The sequence below is a fragment of the Gopherus evgoodei genome, chromosome 2 (assembly GCF_007399415.2).
Source record: "Gopherus evgoodei ecotype Sinaloan lineage chromosome 2, rGopEvg1_v1.p, whole genome shotgun sequence".
Classification (NCBI taxonomy): domain Eukaryota; kingdom Metazoa; phylum Chordata; order Testudines; family Testudinidae; genus Gopherus; species Gopherus evgoodei.
The window spans coordinates 297,842,655-297,849,046 of record NC_044323.1 but is presented as its reverse complement, the minus strand read 5'-3'; positions in this window follow the sequence as shown (position 1 = coordinate 297,849,046).

Sequence of the window (6,392 nt, the reverse complement as noted above, 5' to 3'; positions counted from 1 at the left end):
GGGGGCTGAGGAGGCGAGAGGGAGGCTGAGGAGGCGAGCAAGGGGGCAGTGGCAGGGGGGCAGGTGAGCCGCAGGGGGTAGGGGGGCTGAGGAGGCGAGCAAGGGGCAGTGGCAGGGGGGCAGGTGAGCCGCAGGGGGTAGGGGGGTTGAGGAGGCGAGCAAGGGGGCAGTGGCAGGGGGGCAGGTGAGCCGCAGGGGGTAGGGGGGTTGAGGAGGCGAGCAAGGGGGCAGTGGCAGGGGGGCAGGTGAGCCGCAGGGGGTAGGGGGGCTGAGGAGGCGAGCAGGGGGCAGTGGCAGGGGGGCAGGTGAGCCGCAGGGGGTAGGGGGGTTGAGGAGGCGAGCAGGGGGCAGTGGCAGGGGGGCAGGTGAGCCGCAGGGGGTAGGGGGGTTGAGGAGGCGAGCAGGGGGGCAGTGGCAGGGGGGCAGGTGAGCCGCAGGGGGTAGGGGGGTTGAGGAGACGAGCAGGGGGGCAGTGGCAGGGGGGCAGGTGAGTCCGGGGGGCTCAGGAGGCAAGCAGGCGGCAGGGGGTAGGGTTGCAGCTGTCTGGAGGTGCTGCCTTCCACGCCTTCCTCAGTCACATCTCATTCATTCAACAGGGCAATAGGCGCTAGGATTGGGGGGGGGGCATTTTGCCACCCACAGCAGCGATTCGGTGGCGGAGAGTCCTTCCGCGCTCCGGGTCTTTGGCTGAAATTCTGCAGCGGGTCCTTCACTCGCTCCGGGACCCACCGCCAAAGTGCCCTGAAGACCGGGAGCCGCAGAAGGATCCCCCCACCGCAGAATTGCCACCAACGACCGGGAGCGCGGAAGGACCCCCGCCTAGGGCGCCAAAAACTCTGGCGCCGCTCCTGGGATTCCACAAGTTGACTGTGCGCTGCGTGAAGAACTTCCTTTTATTTGTTTTAAATCTGCTGCCCATTAATTTCATTTGGTGGCCCCTAGTTCTTGTATAATGGGAATAAGTAAATAACTTTTCCTTATCTACTTTCTGCACATCACTCATGATTTTATATACCTCTGTCATATCCCCCCTTAGTCTCCTCTTTTCCAAGCTGAAGAGGCCTAGCCTCTTTAATCTTTCCTCATATGGGACCCTCTCCAAACCCCTAATCGTTTTAGTTGCCCTTTTCTGAACCTTTTCTAGTGCTAGAATATCTTTTCTGAGGTGAGGAGACCACATCTGTACGGAGTATTCGAGATGTGGGCGTACCATGGATTTATATAAGGGCAATAATATATTCTCTGTCTTATTCTCTATCCCCTTTTTAATGAGTCCTAACATCCTGTTTGCTTTTTTGACCACCTCTGCGCACTGCGTGGACATCTTCAGAGAACTATCCACGATGACGCCAAGATTTTTCCTGACTCGTTGTAGCTAAATTAGCCCCCATCATATTGTATGTATAGTGGTTATTTTTTCCAATGTGGGGGTTATTTTTTCCAAAGTGCATTACTTTACATGTATCCACATTAAATTTCATTTGCCATTTTGTTGTCCAATCACTTAGTTTTGTGAGATCTTTTTGAAGTTCTTTGGAGTCTGCTTTGGTCTTAACTATCTTGAGTAGTTTAGTATCATCTGCAAACTTTGCCACCTCACGGTTTACCCCTTTCTCCAGATCATTTATGAATAAATTGAATAGGATTGGTCCTAGGACTGACGCTTGGGGAACACCACTAGTGACCCCTCTCCATTCTGAGAATTTACCATTAATTCCTACCCTTTGTTCCCTGTCTTTTAACCAGTTCTCAGTGCATGAAAGGGCCTTCCCTTTTATCCCATGACAGCTTAATTTATGTAAGAGCCTTTGGTGAGGGACCTTGTCAAAGGCTTTCTGGAAATCTAAGTACACTATGTCCACTGGATCCCCCTTGTCCACATGCTTGTTGACCCCTTCAAAGAACTCTAATAGATTAGTAAGACATGATTTCCCTTTACAGAAACCATGTTGACTATTGCTCAACAGTTTCTGGTTTTCTACGTGTCTGACAATTTTATTCTTAACTATTGTTTCGACTTATTTGCCCGGTACTGACGTTAGACTTACCGGTCTGTAATTGCCGGGATCACCTCTAGAGCCCTTTTTAAATATTGGCGTTACATTAGCTAACTTCCAGTCATTGGGTACCAGAGCCGATTTAAAGGACAGGTTACAACTCTTAGTTAATAGTTCCGCAACTTCACATTTGAGTTCTTTCAGAACTCTTGGGTGAATGCCATCTGGTCCCGGTGACTTGTTAATGTTGAGTTTATCAATTAATTCCAAAACCTCCTCTAGTGACACTGCAGTCTGTGACAGTTCCTCAGATTTGTCACCTACAAAAGCCGACTCAGGTTCGGGAATCTCCCTAACATCCTCAGCCGTGAAGACTGAAGCAAAGAATCCATTTAGTTTCTCTGCAATGACTTTATTGTCTTTAAGCGTCCGAAGCACTTAGAGGAGAGGAAAGTGATCAGGAACATTCAGCATGGATTCACCAAGGGCCAGTCATGCCTGACTAACCTAATTGCCTTCTATGAGGAGATAACTGGCTCTGTGGATGAGGGGAAGGCAGTGGATGTGTTGTTCCTTCACTTTAGCAAAGCTTTTGATATGGTCTCCCACAGTATTCTTGCCAGCAAGTTAAAGAAGTATGAACTGGATGAATGGACTATAAAGTGGATAGAAAGCTGGCTACATCATCGGGCTTAACGGGTAGTGATCAATGGCTCAATGCCTAGTTGGCAGCTGGTATCAAGCAGAGTGTCCCAGGGGTCAGTCCTGAGGTTGGTTTTGTTCAATATCTTCATTAATGATCTGGAGGATGGCGTGGACTTCACTCTCCGCAAGTTTGCAGATGACACTAAACTGGGAGGAGTGGTAGATACACTGGAGGGTAGGGATAGGATACAGAGGGACGTAAACAAATTAGAGGACTGGGCCAAAAGAAACCTGATGAGGTTCAACCAGGACAAGTGCAGAGTCCTGCACTTAGGACAGAAGAATCCCATTCACTGCTACAGACTAGGGACCGAGTGGCTAGGCAGCAGTTCTGCAGAGAAGGACCAAGGGGTTACAGTGGACGAGAAGCTGGATATGAGTCAGCAGTGTGCCCTCCTTGCCAAGAAGGCCAATGGCATTTTGGGCTATATAAGTAGGGGCATTGCCAGCAGATTGAGGGACGTGATCATTCCCCTCTTTTCAGCATTGGTGAGGCCTCATCTGGAGTATTGTGTCCAGTTTTGGGCCCAACACTACAAGAAGGATGTGGAAAAATTGGAAAGAGTCCAGCGAAGGGCAACAAAAATGATTAGGGGGCTGGAGCACATGACTTATGAGGAGAGGCTGAGGGAACTGGGATTGTTTAGTCTGCGGAAGAGAAGAGTGACAGGGGATTTGATAGCTGCTTTCAACTACCTGAAATTGGGTTCCAAAGAGGATGGATCTAGACTGTTCTCAGTGGTGGCAGATGACAGAACAAGGAGCAATGGTCTCAAGTTGCAGTGGAGGAGGTTTAGGCTGGATGTTAGGAAATACTATTTCACTAGGAGGGTGGTGAAGCACTGGAATGGGTTCCCTAGGGAGGTGGTGCAATCTCCTTTCTTAGAAGTTTTTAAGATCAGGTTTGACAAAGCCCTGGCTGGGATGATTTAGTTGGGTTTGGTCCTGCTTTGAGCAGGGGGTTGGACTAGATGACGTCCCTTCCAACCCTGATATTCTATGATTCTATAGCTGACAGGTGTGTCTGGACGAAGGCCTGAGGCTGGGCACTTTAAGAGAACTGCGTTGTTTGGACTTCTGAGTAACCAGTGAGGTACTATAGAAGCTGTTTTGTGCTGGTTTGGTAAATCTAAGTATTGGAATTTCCACCAGCATTTGGGGTTTGTCTGCCCCATTCTGTTTGCAGTTCACCCTAACTGAATGACTTCAGCTGGCTCCCACGGACACCATCATTACACCATGTAATTACTCCTTGAGAATTGTCTGTCAACCAGTCATTCACCCATTGTGATGAAGTGGGAATTTTTCATAATGTTTTGTATGAATGCTATGAGTGCCTCAGTTTCCCCAATGAGCTGCATGGTGAACTAGGTGGAGGGAAATAGTTGTTTACTCTTTGCAGAGACCTAGAGGTATAGATCTGACTGATGCTAGGCTATCTGGGGACTGGCCCCATGCCCATGGAGGGTCCCAGAAAACAATGGCTACTCCAATTGCCTGGAAATTTGGTACCTAGCAACTGAGGACCATGGATGACTAACCCTCCACAGGAAGCCAGCCAGGTGTGAGGAGCTGGAGAACAAAGGGCTGGGGAGGAGGTCAGGTGACCAGGTTTCCCGGGGAACAAGGACAAAGGACAAAGCAGGGGCCAGGTGCAGTTGTTACGTGGGGGCTGCTGGACTGGGACCAGAGAAGGGTCAGAGAGCTCTGGGCTCTGGACCGACCCAGCTGGACTTTGCTGTAACTTTCCCATCTGTGTTAGCGAAGGACTCACTACGCTGATTCCAGACACCTAATAAGCCCCCTGTGTTACCCCGAAGGCTGAGAGTCACCCCAGATTAAGGAAACTGGGGGTGCTTTCAGGGTTGGCTCCAGGCACCAGCACGCCAAGCACGTGCTTGGGGCGGCAAGCCACGGGGGGGCGCTCTGCTGGTCACCGCAAGGGCGGCAGGCAGGTTGCCTTTGGCGGCATGCCTGCGGAGGGTCCACTGGTCCCGCGGCTTTGGCGGACCTCCCGCAGGCTGATGCCAAATCCACGGGACTGGGGACCTCCTGCAGGCAAGCCACCAAAGGCAGCCTGCCTGCCGTGCTTGGGGCGGCAAAATACCTAGAGTCGCCCCTGGGTGCTTTGCTCCCTCTAGGTTCCCCGTGGTGTTCAATCCAGGTGGACTCGCTGTAGGGCACTCCCGGCGTGACGTAGGTGTGACCCTCTGGGGGCTGACACACCGAAAGGGTTTTCCCATGAGCTGTGACAGAGCCGTGGGAGAGCACTGGGCCAATGGACCTGTCATACCCACCTTACGGTTATTTCATCTCTGCCACATTTCCCTAGTTTGTGTATGAGAACGTCAAGTGGGACTGTGTCAAAAGCCTGACTAACATCAGGGTATCTCACGTCTGCTGCTTCCTCCCTGTCCGCTGGGCTGGTAACCTTGTCTAAGAAGGATATCGGATTGGTTTGGCATGGGTTGTTCTTGACAGATACATGCTGGCTACTCCTCAGAACCATCTTATCGCCTGGCCCAGGTGCTTGCAAATGGATTGTTTAATGATTTGTTCCAGTGTCTTTCCAGGTATCAAAGTCAGGTTGATTGGGCTAGAATTCCCCAATTCCTCTTTGGTCTCCCTTCTAAAGACAGGTGCTGTGTCTGCCCCCCTCCAGTCCTCGGGGACCTCTCCCGTCCTCCAGGAGTTCTCCCAGCTAATTGCTAATGGTTCTGAGATTGCCTTAAGTATCCGAGGATGAATTTCATCAGGTCCAGCCTGCTTGAATACATCCAGCATATTAAAATATTCTTCAACCTGAGCTGTCCAGCCTTCGTGTTCCTTCCCCCACTGTTCATGTTAATTGTGCTGAGTATCTGGTCACCATTAGTGCTTTTAGCGACGACTGAAACAAAAGAAGAAAGCTATCCGTTTCTGGATGCCATGAGTTCTTAGCTCTCCTTCCCTGCTATGCACAGGACCCACACTTACCTTCACCTTTCTCTTGCTCCTAATATAAGGATGTCTTCGTATTGCTCGTTGTGCCCTGGCTAGGTGTAACTCAGTCTGTGCCTTAGCTTTTCTGAGTTTGTCCCTACACGTTTGTGCTGTTCTTTTGTGTTCCTCCTTAGCAATTCATCCAGGTTTCCACTCTATGTCAGACTCCTTTTTGATTTTCAGGTCATTAAAAAGCTCCTGATGGAGCCAGGTTGGCCTCTTACTGTTCTTCCGATCTCTCCTTCACATTGGGATGGTTGGCAGTTGTGCCTTTAATACTGTCTGCTTAAGAAAATGCCAGCTTTCCTGCACTCCTTTTCCCCATAGATTTTCTTCCCATGGGACTTTATCTCCCAGTTCTCTGAGTTTCTTAAAGTCTGATTTTTGGAAGTCCATTGTCCTTATTCGGCTGGCCTGACTCCTTCCTTTCCCTTGGAAGCAGGAACTCTATCATTTCGTGATCACTTTTATTCACATGGCCTCCCACTTTCAGATTCGCTACCAATTTCTCCCTGTTGGCCAGAATTAAATCTAAAAGGGCTGCCCTCCACTTCTCCCTCCACTTGCTGGACAAAACATTCTCCCCAGCACATTCCAAGAACTTACTGGAAATGTTGTCCCTTGGATATAACTCAGCAGTTACAAAGCTGAAAACGGATAAGGGAAGCAAAATACACCAGGCAAACTCTATGGCTGGCAGGGCTAAAG